This window comes from Haemaphysalis longicornis, unplaced genomic scaffold (genome assembly GCF_048455015.1).
Source record: "Haemaphysalis longicornis isolate Haplotype H1 unplaced genomic scaffold, Haemaphysalis longicornis Haplotype H1 scaffold_262, whole genome shotgun sequence".
In the NCBI taxonomy this organism is placed as follows: domain Eukaryota; kingdom Metazoa; phylum Arthropoda; class Arachnida; order Ixodida; family Ixodidae; genus Haemaphysalis; species Haemaphysalis longicornis.
In genome coordinates this window covers 97,431-111,169 of record NW_027526321.1, presented here as the reverse complement: position 1 = coordinate 111,169, position 13,739 = coordinate 97,431, and the positions used below count along the sequence as shown (strand labels likewise).

The 13,739-nt window shown below is 49.4% G+C and overlaps 4 non-coding genes across 4 annotated transcripts in view; all 4 read left to right on the top strand.

Moving 5' to 3' along the window:
* Trnas-aga (transfer RNA serine (anticodon AGA)) overlaps window positions 1–21 on the top strand; it is an 82-nt gene extending 61 nt beyond the window's left edge. The window contains exon 1 of the tRNA in view: window positions 1–21. This exon is cut by the window's left edge and continues 61 nt beyond it. This is a non-coding gene — a tRNA (tRNA-Ser).
* Window positions 22–540: 519 nt separating this feature from the next.
* Window positions 541–622, top strand: Trnas-aga (transfer RNA serine (anticodon AGA)). Its single transcript has one exon. It is a non-coding gene; the product is annotated as a tRNA-Ser (tRNA).
* Window positions 623–1,141: 519 nt separating this feature from the next.
* Trnas-aga (transfer RNA serine (anticodon AGA)) lies at window positions 1,142–1,223 on the top strand. Its single transcript has one exon. It is a non-coding gene; the product is annotated as a tRNA-Ser (tRNA).
* A 524-nt stretch (window positions 1,224–1,747) lies between these two features.
* Window positions 1,748–1,829, top strand: Trnas-aga (transfer RNA serine (anticodon AGA)). The gene has a single exon. It is a non-coding gene; the product is annotated as a tRNA-Ser (tRNA).
* The last annotated feature ends 11,910 nt before the right edge of the window (window positions 1,830–13,739 follow it).

The window sequence follows — 13,739 nt, the reverse complement described above, 5'->3', positions numbered from 1 at the left end:
GTTCGAATCCTGCCGACTGCGTGAAGACTTCTTTTTGTTTGCCCATGTTAAAGCAGCCTTCACTTGCTAAACGATGGATCTTTGCCATTACACATTACAGGTAAGCAATTGCTGCCCGTTCGCCCTTGGCAACCTGCCCGAGAATACAAAGGGGCACAATATTGCGCACGTCCACACTTCTGGCGCATACTGCCGCGCCGTCGACATCCTGCAGGTCGCCGAATCGGACACGCAATGGTAGAGCGCATGCGCTGTTATGCACAGTATTAATGCATCAGGCAGATCTTTATGGCGGCTGAAAAAAATATGGTATGTTGTGTCATTCATTTTCCCTGTTCTTTCGTGTCAGCGATAACATTACTCACGCGTAGGTTATTGTATCATTCAGTTTCCGGTTCTTTCATGTCAGTCATAACATTACCCACGCGTGGGTGATTGCGGCACCTCTCCCGACATATAAACGCTAGTCACGTGCGTCAAAGCAGCAAACAATTTTGGCTCAGTGGTGACATAACCGCACAGAGCGGCGTTTTCCATCTCGCAGTCGTGGCCGCGTGGTTAAGGCGATGGACTAGAAATCCATTGGGGTCTTTCCGCGCAGGTTCGAATCCTGCCGACTGCGTGAAGACTTCTTTTTGTTTGCCCATGTTAAAGCAGCCTTCACTTGCTAGACGATGGATCTTTGCAATTACACATTACAGGTAAGCAATTGCTGTCCGTTCGTCCTTGGTAACCTGCCCGAGACTACAAAGGGGCACAATATTGCGCACGTGCACAGTTCTGGCGCATACTGCCGCGCCGTCGACATCCTGCAGGTCGCCGAATCCGGCACGCAATGGTACAGCGCATGCGCTGTTATGCACCGTATTAATGCATCGGGCAGATCTTTATGGCGGCTGAAAAAATATGGTATGTTGTATCATTCATTTTCCCTGTTCTTTCGTGTCAGTGATAACAGTACTCACGCGTAGGTGATTGTATGATTAAGTTTCCGGTTCTTTCATGTCAGTCATAACATTAACCCACGCGTGGGTGATTGCGGCACCTCTCCCGACATATAAACGCTAGTCACGTGCGTCAAGGCAGCAAACAAGTTTGGCTCAGTGGTGACATAACCGCACAGAGCGGCGTTTTCCATCTCGCAGTCGTGGCCGAGTGGTTAAGGCGATGGACTAGAAATCCATTGGGGTCTCCCCGCGCAGGTTCGAATCCTGCCGACTGCGTGAAGACTTCTTTTTGTTTGTCCATGTTAAAGCAGAATCCACTTGCTAAACGATGGTTGCTTTGCAATTACAGATTACAGGTAAGCAATTGCTGTCCGTTCGTCCTTGGCAACCTGCCCGAGACTACAAAGGGGCACGCACAATATTGCGCACGTGCACAGTTCTGGTGCATACTGCCGAGCCGTCGACATCCTGCAGGTCGCCGAATCGGGCACGCAATGGTACAGCGCATGCGCTGTTATGCACCGTATTAATGCATCGGGCAGATCTTTATGGCGGCTGAAAAAAATATGGTATGTTGTATCATTCATTTTCCCTGTTCTTTCGTGTCAGTGATAACATTACTCACGCGTAGGTGATTGTATCATTCAGTTTCCGGTTCTTTCATGTCAGTCATAACATTACCCACGCGTGGGTGATTGCGGCACCTCTCCCGACATATAAACGCTAGTCACGTGCGTCAAGGCAGCAAACAATTTTGGCTCAGTGGTGACATAACCGCACAGAGCGGCGTTTTCCATCTCGCAGTCGTGGCCGAGTGGTTAAGGCGATGGACTAGAAATCCATTGGGGTCTCCCCGCGCAGGTTCGAATCCTGCCGACTGCGTGAAGACTTCTTTTTGTTTGCCCATGTTAAAGCAGCCTTCACTTGCTAAACGATGGATGCTTTACAATTACATATTAAAGGTAAGCAATTGCTGTCCTCCTTGGCAACCTGCCCGAGACTACAAAGGGGCACAATATTGGGCACGTGCACACTTCTGGCGCATACTGCCGCGCCGTCGACATCCTGCAGGTCGCCGAATCAGACACGCAATGGTAGAGCGCATGCGCTGTTATGCACCGTATTAATGCATCAAACAGATCTTTATGGCGGCTGAAAAAAATATGGTATGTTGTATCATTCATTTTCACTGTTCTTTCGTGTCAGTGATAACATTACTCACGCGTAGGTGATTGTATCATTCAGTTTCCGGTTCTTTCATGTCAGTCATAACATTACCCACGCGTGGGTGATTGCGGCACCTCTCCCGACATATAAACGCTAGTCACGTGCGTCAAGGCAGCAAACAATTTTGGCTCAGTGGTGACATAACCGCACAGATGTGTGAGAGAATCGTGTCATTATAGAAAGTTTCTGTCTAAGGCGGCGATAGACATAGGCTTCATGTGGAGTAAGGGATGGGTGGGGAGGAGGGTACCTTCTTCTGTTGTTTGTGTAGTGGGAAAGGATGGAGCTATAGGTAGAGTCCAGCGGTGTTAAGGCGGTGCTTGCGGAATCTGGACGTCCTGTGGTATCTAGCCTTGCACAGGGGAGTGCCCGGTTGTGGAGATCGCGGGCTGCGGCATGGGCCGCTTCATTCCCAGCAAGACCAGAGTGGCCAGGGGACCAAACTATTGTTATCTCTATTTCTTCGGGGAGACAGTGAAAGATGGGAAGAGCTTGAGGGGGTGCCAGGCCAGCTTGATACCACCGGCATGCTTGCTGAGAATCGGTGATGATGGTTAGGTGCTGTTTTTGGTGGGTGGTGGTCGCATGAGCGACGGCGAGTGCCTCTGCTGTGGGAACTGGTAGCTGCTTGTAGGTGGCTGCAGTGGCGAGGTGGCCGGTAGAGTCCAGGGTGACGAGGGTGGTGTGTGAACCGTTGGGAGTATGGGCAATATCCGTGTAGCGCGTTTGGGCGTCGGTTTCATATCGCCTTGTGAGCGTTCTGACACGAGCTTCTCGCCTTCCCCTTTTGAACGTCGGAGGCATATGTTTCGGGATTTGGGCGACTTTAAGCCGCTGGCGAATGTGAAGAGGGATGCGTTGAAGTTCGTGAGTTGCAGACGGGGTGGACCAGCCAATGGTGCGAAGCACGTTCCTGCCAGTGGGAGTAAGGGCCAACTGTTGTAGCTGTGAGATTCGTTGGGCTTCCAGAATTTCGCTGAGGGTATTATGCAGCCCAAGTTGGAGTAGACGGTCAGTAGAGGTAAATTTAGGGAGGCCCAAGGCAGCTTTGTAAGTTTTGCGGATTAGGGAGTCCAGCTTGCTTGTTTCTGGGGTCTGAGATTCACAAACGGTGCTCCGTAGGCGAGACGGCTGACCACGAGGGCGTGGACAAGACGGCAAGTGTCTGGCTCTTTTAGACCGTATGCCGATCCCCGGATTCGGCGTATAAGGTGGACGAGCTGGGAGACTGTTTGGTGCAGTTGGGGGAGTAAGGCCTGAACCATCCCAGCGGAAGGTAACGCCTAATATCCTGAGCGTGGTAACTTGGGGGGACAAAAGAGCCACTTATGGAGACCTGTGGGTCAGGGGTGGGCGCAGCCGGGCGGCCTCTTGTGCGGGCGCGAAGGACCAGTAGGGCGGACTTAGATGGCTCGCAGGTCAATCCCCTGGGCTGAAGGTAAGCAGTAGTGGTGTCGACTGCTTGCTGAAGGATGTCTTGTTGTTCAGTGAAGTAGCAATAACATGCCGCCCTAGTCACCTTGGATGTCGCCAAGGCTTACGACAGCGTTGAGTACCAAATTCCTTCTAATACGCGTAAGCGTTATCCTTTCCCAAAATATATCATCTCATGGATTATCGATTGTCGGTCTAACAGAATTTTTTTTGTTCACAGCAAAGTCTCTCCTCTCCAGTATACAGTCAAACCCGCAGTGTTCCTCGGGGCTCTGTTTTGTCCCCAGCGCTTTTAAACGTTCTGATGAGCTCCATTCCAATACACCAAGAAGTTCAGCTGCACGTTTAAGCTGACGAAATTGCCTTCTTTGCATCAGCCTGAGACATTCAAACATTGTACCAACGTCTTCAGACCTATATATGAGTCTTAGAAGCTTGGTTAGATGGTCTATGCTTGAACTTAAATGTGGACAAATGTGTTCTCCTTGTCTTTCCGGCGGATGGCCCAGTCTCCATTTCTCCTACTTACCGCCAACAAACCATTCCCCAGGTGAAGTCCCTAAAATAACTAGGAATAATATAAGAATACACTTTGAATGGGCGTCTGCAGATTGACTACATTGTTGCTAAATGTGCGCGGTCTGTTTCGCTATTGAGAAGCCTTAGTCACAAGAAATTTGGTATGCGCCGTGACACCTTATTAATCATTTACCGAATGTACGTCCGACTAATCCGTGAATTTGGATGTGTGCTCTTATCAGGAAGCGCACATTAGAAACTTCGACCGCTTATAGCGCCAGAACGGCAAGACCTCAGACTATGTCTGGGTCTTCCATGATATGTGCCAATAAACGTTTTATACATAAAAGCACGAATTCCCACACTAGTCTCCCACCTGCACGCCCTCACTGTTGATACATTCCTAAGAGTAATAGCGTCACCCATATCCAGACCGCAGGCTGCCTTTGTAACATGGCCGTCGTTGTTTTTCAGCAGACCATGGCCCCGGTTCAAACACCCACAAGTTATGTTTGTACAATCCTTACTAGAGCCGTTACGTGTGGTCCTGTTATTTGTTACCGTACCTAATCGTTATGTCTCATCCTTAAATGTAGCTTTCGATGAAATTTTCCCCAGGAATGCTAAATTGCTCCTGTCGAATCTCTTATCCGGCCTTTTGCAGAATCACCTCACAGTTTTTCCTTCTCATGTCATTATTGCAACTGATGCCTCTATCCGAAATGAGAAGGTAGGCGTGGGTATTGTTTCTCCCGATTTAGATTGGGCCTTTTCCCTCCGACTACCTAGTTCACTAGTTCTTTTTATGCAGAATACTTGGCCGTTATCCTAGCCCTTCGAAAGTTGGATTCTGCTAAACATGCAATAGTGATTACTGACTCTCTCTCGGTTTGCACTGCTCTTTCATCCCCAAATACATCTCCTCTACGTCGAACCCTTAATTATTTTTTGCCTACATCATTACGAGAACTTCTTTTTTGTGTGGGTGCCTGGACACGCTGGCATCTGGATTAACGAATCAGCAGATACGTTGGCGGGACTTGCATTAGATGGCCCAGTGGTGGAAATCCTGCGGTCCATACATTTCCTCACCTCGGCACGTTTTCGTAGATAAGGGTTCCTGCAGCGCATGGCTGAAACTGTGTGCGTAGTTTAAGAGCTTGACCACCTCCGGTTCTCATCGAAGTGTCGGATAGGTCAATCACGAGAATGTGAAGTTAGCCCAACTAACTTTCGCTGTGGCATACCAAATTTAAATTTCTATTTGCACCGGTGTGATCTGGCTCCCTCACCTCTGTGTGCATTTTTTAATGAATTAAAGACAATAGAACATTTTTTCCTCTTCTGCCGATGGTTCACCTCCAAACGAAAAAGATATCTGGAAATCACTTTTAATCAATTGGCCCACCCAATCTCTGTTCCTATAATATAATCATTCGGGCGAAAGCCCTGGGCTTTTCCCGCAGGGAACTTCGCGGCGCTGTACACTCATTCATTTGTGAATCTCGCCCTTTACCGTGCTAGCCGCTAGATCAAGATGGCAGGATCCTCTATAAAACATGGCAGCACCTCTACTCATTGCCTTCCCGCTCACTGCCTCTCCTTCACTGCCGTATCTTCTTGCTTTATTTCTTTGCGTACGTTTCACGGCTGTCCTTCTGTCTGCCCGTTCCTTATTCATTAGTGTTGATTTTATAGTAGCTGTGTCCTCTCTGATGCCGCACCTCATTTTCTGGCAGTCTCTACTGATTATCCTTTTTTATTCCCGTTTATATACACTTTTTTTCTTAACCTAGTACTTCAAGTGCATTCACTTTATTTCTTTTAATCCCGAGCCATTTTTTTTTCTCTGAGTTAGTGCCCATTTCCTGGCAAATCCGCGTGAGCGGGTATGACCCATTCTTTTGGCACAAGCCAACCAACAACAAAAGAGCGACTGGCCTGCCACGAGAGCTGCCCACCCGACCCGTTGACCTCGGAGGAACCCACCGTTCCTCCGCAAATGCTGAGCACCCACACCAAGCGCAAGAGGCGCCCTGTGGCGTGCTCCTCTTGCGGTGACTCGCTGAAAGCCACTTCGACGTATACATGCGACCAGAACACGACCACTTCGGACACGTCGCGCAGCAGGACCGCAACGACAGCAGCCACCCCGGGGCACTCCACCTTCTGCAGCCTGTGCGACAGCTATTACACCCAGTCCACTGTCCACTGGTCCACTGGTGCCACTAAAGACAGCCGCTCGGTGCAGGGACTGCGCGCCCAGGAACTCGACAGCGACGTCCTGCCTCCCCGTTCCTCGCGCTCCGAGCAGGACGCGTCGCAGCAGCGGTCCGGCAGAGACGGCGAGTTGGTGACGCGTGAGGATGACAGCTGGAGAACACACGCCGATGCCCTCAGCGAAGCGTTGCGATCCCATCGACCGCGACTGCGCATTCTACCGCAATGGCAGTCCCACGGGGGCCAAGTGGTGGAGTGCACGTGCCGCAACAAGAATAACCTGCTTACAAGCTCCCTCGCCGTGTCGGCGCTGCTCCTGCTGCTTTCATTGGGTTTTCTGTACTACAAGGCGGGAACCGTCACCGCAGGTCAGTGGGAAAATAGTCGGTATGGTACCCGTAGTCCCAAAGCACTGCGCCCTGACAAAGGTCGCAATCACCATAACGCATCTCAACATTTGTAATGCAGAACCATTTCTCTCGGAAACGTTGACCGGCCCCGGTAGAAACCTAAAACATGCAATCTGAAATCCCGCCCATGGATGCGCACTGACCATGTTCGCTTCCGGTCTCCTCAGTGCCGACACCCTCTCTCCGTTTCCTTTCTCCCTCCCCAATAATCCTCTTCCTCCGATCCTACATCCCCCCCTTTCCTCCCATCGTGTACTTACCCTGCTCTCCGTACCCTTCCTTCCATAATACCACCAGGTAGTGTCCTCACGGTCTCCTCTTCACCTCCCTTCCCTATTTTAATTCTACCTACCTCCCTTCGTACTCTTCCCATCCTTCCTATTTCCCATCTAATATATCTTTCCCTCCCCTCATTTCCTCGTCGTCCTGCATTTTCCTTCACCACCGCCCATTTTATATCCTCCTCTTCCTAGTCTCCCACCCACTTGATTCTACTTTTTAAATCCGCATGCCCTTTTCAATCCCCTTTTCTCTCCATTGCATTCTTCCTCCCTTCTTTGTATTTCTGCGACACTCTTCTTCCCGTATCTTCCCTTGTCTCTCCCCTTCTCTCTCAATCCGATTCTTCCTCCTCCTCTCCCGCTCTAATGCTATCCCCATGACCAGTTCTCTACCTTTTGCCTGGATACTACTGCGGTCCCCAACCTAATCGCACTCCCCGCCCACTTCGTCATACCAATTGCCGTCAGCAATTCCCAGCTGGTGGTCAGAAACCATTTTGTGACCAGGGTCACCAGTAACGTTTCTGGCTGATTAGAGCGACAGATCTAGACAGAGATACACCAAAAGTTTTGCGTCTAGGTGGCTCAAAAAAGATTTCTCCCTTTGAAAAAATATGCCTTACGAAGAAGTCACCTCGACACGGCTTTTAAAGCGTAAGCATTCTTTCGCAAGTACCCCACAGAAAAAGCATCAAGCCGTTGTCAGCGTAATAAAAGCATAAATTGTCAAGTGAACAATGATATTGTTGCACTAGTGCAAAACCAGTGGCTGATGCTTGCATAATCGATCACGAGAAAAAAGCCTGCTACGCTAGCAAAATAGAGCCCGACTTCAAAGCGACTCGCATAGCCCAGCGGCTAAGAAGAATGCGTAAGCATCAGCTCGGTTGTACCCAGTGGCGCACCCACGGGGGGTGTTTTGGGGGTTGTAACCCCCCCCCCCCCTCCCCCAGATGTCCGTCGACCCAACCCCCTCCGCACGCCTCTCCCACCGAACCGAAACCGAAGTTCACCGAGCGCAGTATGTAGTCTCGGAAGCTTTCATTATTGGACATTCGCAGTTTAATCTCGAAGAAGAATATTGTATGACCGGCATTAAAAAATAAAACTAGAGCACGAGATTTTAGGATCGTGCTTTTAAGACTGTGCGGACCAACTTGCGTATAACTTGAAGTAGTTTAAGAAAAAGAAAGAAAAAAATTTAGTGTCACAAAAAGTGTCCCTGGACAGGAAATTTCTGAATGCTTAAGAATCCCTGGAGGTTTTAAATGATTCCGTAGCCCACCTCCCCCCTACGGCACGTCTCATAGCGCACGCTAAACCGCAAATAATCGCACAATTTTTGTAGGGCCAGATTATACCAGTTTCTGAACTTCTGTGCGGAACTCCCATCACGAGATTTGAATCAGTCGTCGCCTTCTAGAAAAAAAAAAAAAAAAGACGCTGAAATTTCTCATAGGTTGGGACTCAGTATTATCGAGCTTGCCTTCTGGCCTCAAATCAAATCTAACAAGATCAGATTGAAGTTGTTTTATTTCATTTGAAAGCTTAAACAACTGTTTTTTCTTCAATACTAAGCACTGTACGAGCCCTCCCTCTCCCGTTGAATAAAAAAAGGTTCGGTTTTCCTTTACATATATCGCCTGAGTTTCTAACATTATAGTGAGGAAGACAGCAACGCTTCGTGCGCAGTTACGAAAACGTGTGATCACGGATAACAATGATGTTTTGTTGAATAGGCTTCCAGAAATATGTGTTAATTTGACTTTTCAGTGCAAATTGTACCAGCCTATACGAACAGATTTCGTGCTTTACTCTTGGCTCGACTTCACCAGTGAAGAAGACATTAATTGTATTTCCTCCCCAACCTCATCTCCCGTCATCCCTTCCTTCCAATTCTACTTCCAAACTTGGGTCCAGGGCTTCGGGCAATGGCAAAAGGCTTCGCCTATCTTCTTTTTTTATGTGAAGGCGCATCCATTATTATATTCCTTCTGCAGATGAATTGTATAGGTTATGGCGGCTGATTTAATGCGTATTATTTTCGCGTAAGAAATAATAAAAACTCGGCTGCTCTTTACAGTTTCATATATTTTATTCTTTGTGGTTATTTATTTTTATTTTTGTATTACTTACATTTGTCTTTATATTTGTTCTTTTACATTTTTACATTTATATATTATCATATTTTATATTTGTTGTGAAAATTTCAACCCCCCCCCCCCCCCCCCTATACAAAAATCCTGGGTGCGCTAATGGTTGTACCAGTTATTTTTCCTGTCCTTTAGTGTCGGAGTTTTCACTACGCACTGGCAGGGAATTGGGGCACCGCTCCCGACATTCAAACGCTAGCCATGTGCGTCAAGGCAGCCAGGTATCACAGGCTCAGTGGTGATATAACCGCACAGAGCCGAATTTGCCAGGTCGCAGTCGTGGCCGAGTGATTCTGCTTCCGGTAGCGCTAGCGAGCGGACGCAGGATGGCGAGCTCCGTCCAAGGAGCGGCTTCGGCGGGCGTTTCGGCCCGCGGTAACAGGATTTCTGCCCAGGATACCGATGAATATCAAGTTCTTTTGCCCCAGTTCCCAACAGGTCAGTCAGTGTTAAATACTGTGTTTCTTCATGCTGATATGCGTGCCCGCCCCTATCGCGTCGAGGACTTCCGTGACACTTTGGCTCGTCTGTCATTGCTCCCCGATGTTGTCGCATTGGGGGCATACCAGATGAGTCACGTATGGGCAGTGACTTTCAAGTCGGCCGAAGGAGTGAAGAAGATTTTGGCCGCGAACGACGTAAAGGTAAAGGACCGGCGCTGCATCGTCGTTGATCCGGGAAACCAGGAGGTTCGCCTAAAACTTCACTGGTTGCTCTATAACGTGCCTGAAGACGCCGTCCGCGTTGCGCTAGCACCTTACGGGCGCGTCTGCGAGGTGCGTAGGGAGCGATGGCGCGTCGATGGCATCCAAGATAAAGGTTCAACGCTGCGTTCGGTGACCCTGAAGTTGAAGGCGGGTGTGACGGTAGACGACCTGCCACACGAACTTCGTGTTGCGGGAGACAGGGCTCTCGTTGTTGTCGCAGGCAGGGCCCCCCAGTGCCTACGTTGCAACACCAAGGGGCACATCAGGCGTGAGTGCAAGGTGCCGCGGTGTTCGTCGTGCCGTCGTTTCGGACACGAGGCGAGTGCGTGCGTGAAGTCCTACGCGACTGTCACCGGGCCTGTAAGGGACGAAGAGCTCCGTGAAAACCTTATGGACGAAGAGGACGCGGAGGAGACGGCAGCTGGGACCAGTGACGAGGTGGTGACAACGCGCGTCCCGGAGGTGCCGGTCGTGGCAGACGCTGGCTCTGGCGTTCCTCCGAAAGACCAGCTAGGCCAGCTGAAGACGCCAACCCCGTGCGCTTTGTCGAGCCAGGCCAGCAGCATCAAGGTGAAGGAGGTGATGACGACGACGACGCCAGCTCCTGTAGCGGACGTCATGGACATGGAGCTCGGTGGTGCTGTCGCAAAGCGGCAACGCGAAGGCAACGACACCAGCCAAGGCACCGAGGTTACTAGCGTTGAGGAACCGCCTACGAAAGCGGTACCCGGGCGTCGTTCGGGCTTCAAGTCGAAGCCTAACGTGCCCCCTGACCGACGGACGCCACCGGGTTTACCTTCATAGCACCACTTCGGGGCTTCGAAAGGAATGTGTACTGAAGCCCGTAGGGACGCTGGCGTCGGTGAGGACTATGCTCTTGTGTTGGCTCGGTCTCGCATTGCTTGGTAGAAGCGAACGCGGGTGGCGTTCCAGTTTTTAGACTGGTTTTGTGTTTAGGGTTGATGTAAGTTGAAGGCAACGTAGTGTTGAAGGCAACCGCTGAGCGACAGGTTTGTTTCTCCTCTCAACATGGTTTTTTTAAACAAGCCTATGCGCATTGCCACGCTAAATGTCAGGGGACTTGCTGACCGTAGGCGTCAAAACCAGTTGTATCGACTCGTGACTGACGGCGACCTGGACATTGTGGCCTTGCAAGAGACCAAGGTTGAGAGCGAGGACCAGACCGACCGTATGGTACGGCCCTTCATGGCTCGCTACGATGTTTGTGTTTCTCATGCCGTCGGATTGTCTGCGGGCTGCGTGCTTTTAATAAGGCGTAGTTTAGGTGCGACTCTAAAGGCTGTCACTGCGTCGGAAGCGGGCCGGTTTGTTGTGTGTGACTTTGATTTGGGTTTAAAAGAATGGCGTGTTATTTGCGTGTACGGGCCCAACAACGGTGCCGAAAGAAAGGCTTTTTTCGAGGATTTACGAACATGGTGTAACACTGAGCGGCTGTTGATTTTGTTGGGGGATTTTAACTGCGTGTGTTCTGCGCGTGATAAAAGCAGCCTGTCCAATTTCCGAGATGCAAGTACGGCGGTGCTGAACGACATTGTCACAGATTTCGCGCTGGAAGATGTAGGTGACAGCCTTGGTGGCGCTGGGACAGTACAATACACTCATTTTCAGGGCAATAGTCACGCTCGTCTGGATAGACTGTATATGTCGCTTGAGCTTCTGCCTGAGTGCGACGATTACCAAGTGTCCCCGGTGTCGTTTAGCGACCACTGTCTCGTGTCGGTATCACTTGGTAGGATCGGAAAGCGAAGAAACGCGTTCTCTTGGGGGTTGTGGAAATTTAATAACAAGTTGCTTGAGGATGAAGGATTTGTTGAGGCCGTCGTCGTATGTGGACGGGAGTATTTTTGCAGTAATGACAACGTTAACTATGCTTCTAAATGGGAACATTTTAAACAGAGGGTTAAAATGAAAGCCCTTGAAAGGTCGTCTGCAATGAAATATGAGGAGAAAAGGAAAGAGGCCTGGCTGCGGAGTAGTCTGGACGTTTTTGTAAAGGAAGAATGTAAATCACCTGGCATGTTTAAAGATGATATTCTAACTCTAAAAGCGCAACTTGAAGTCATCGACAGGGAACGCTATCACGGTGCAATTGTACGGGCAAGGGCGGAACGTTTCTTGCTTGGCGAAGCGCCAACAAAAAGAGCACTTAGTTCGGAAAAAAGATACGCTCGTAGGAATGTGATAGCCGAAATTGTGTCCGATGGGGTAGTGTACAATGACCAGAGCAATATTGAGCGGTGTTTCTGTGAGCATTATGAAAAGCTATTCGCGCGTCACCCTGTCGACGTGGTTAAGTTTAAGGAGGAGTTCATATGTTTAATGCCAAAGTTGGCTGAAGAAACCATAGAGTCTCTCGCAAGGGATATCACCGTAGAGGAGGTGAGGAGAGCCATCGACGAGCTGAACACTGGAAAGACACCGGGCCCCGATGGTTTATCCGCAGCCTTTTATAAAAAGTTTAAAGAAGACCTTAGTCCGGTGTTGTGTAGAGTGTATTTGGAGTCTTATCAGAATGGCAGGCTTCCGCCTTCATTTTTAGAGTCGCATACCATTTTCATCCCGAAATCTGAGGATGACGCTAAACTGAGAGAAATCTCTGGGTATCGCCCCATTAGCCTGACGAATGTAGACTACAAGATTTTGATGAAAATATTGGCTTCCCGCATGCAGACTGTGATCAAAGACATTGTTGGACCGCACCAAACTTGCGGAATAAAAGGGAGGTCGATTGCAACGAATGTTCACACGGCCCGGAGTGTTTTGGAATGTTGCGATAGCGTCCAGGGAACTTTAGCAATGCTTCAAATTGATCTGGCAAAGGCCTTTGATCAGGTTTCGCACGAACTTCTTTTAAACATGTTAGAGCAAGTAAATGTAGGGTCTGTTATTCTTGATGGTGTGCGCATGGCGTATACAGGGTGTACAACTAAGCTCGTTGTCAACAAAACAATTGGCAAACCCATCCCAGTTCAACGGTCTGTACGCCAGGGTTGCCCGCTGTCGCCGTTGCTTTTTTGTGTCTACATTGAAGCCTTTTGTTTGAGTATTATTAAGAGTCAAAGGTTCAATGGTTTTCTACTCGAGTCATGCGAGGTGCGTGTTTTGGCGTATGCGGACGATATTGCTCTCTTTTGTGTCGATAGGAGCAGTATAAGCGTTGGTGTAAACACGCTTAAGACTTTCTGTAAGTACAGTGGCAGTGGCGTAAACTGGCAGAAATGCTTGGGTTTTTGGCATGGCTACTGGGACACTACACCGAGTGTGTTTGAGTGCATTAGCTGGCAGACGACGCCAGCGAAGTATTTGGGAGTGCCGTTGGAAAATTATGTTGATAGTGATCCTTATTGGCACAGGCAGGCTGCTGAACTGCGAGAAAAGGCCGAGAAATGGAAAGGCTCTGGCCTTTCAATGTTTGCCAGGGCCTCAGTGTGTAACGTGTTTTTTATGAGCAAACTCTGGTACGTTCTTCAGGTACTTCACTGTTCGCGTAAGAACGTACAGGCTCTGCATCGTGTGTTTGCAGTGTTTATATGGGGGTCCACGTGGGAGCAAACGAGCCGGACGAACTTGTTTCGGCGGGTGCGCGTCGGGGGTCTTTCTCTATCGCATTTGTTTTTGCGACAAGTTGTCAATCGGTTTTTGTTTTTGCGTGACGTGAATGATCCTTTCTTGCGCACTGTGTGTCAGATGAGGCTAGCTAGGGCGCTACCTGATTTTGTTGTTTCTTCTGCGTTTTTTACTTTTGGTGCACCCAGAGGATATTTTCGGGAGGTGGTACTGGCAACAAAGTTTTTACGGGCCCGCTTCACGCTTGAATACT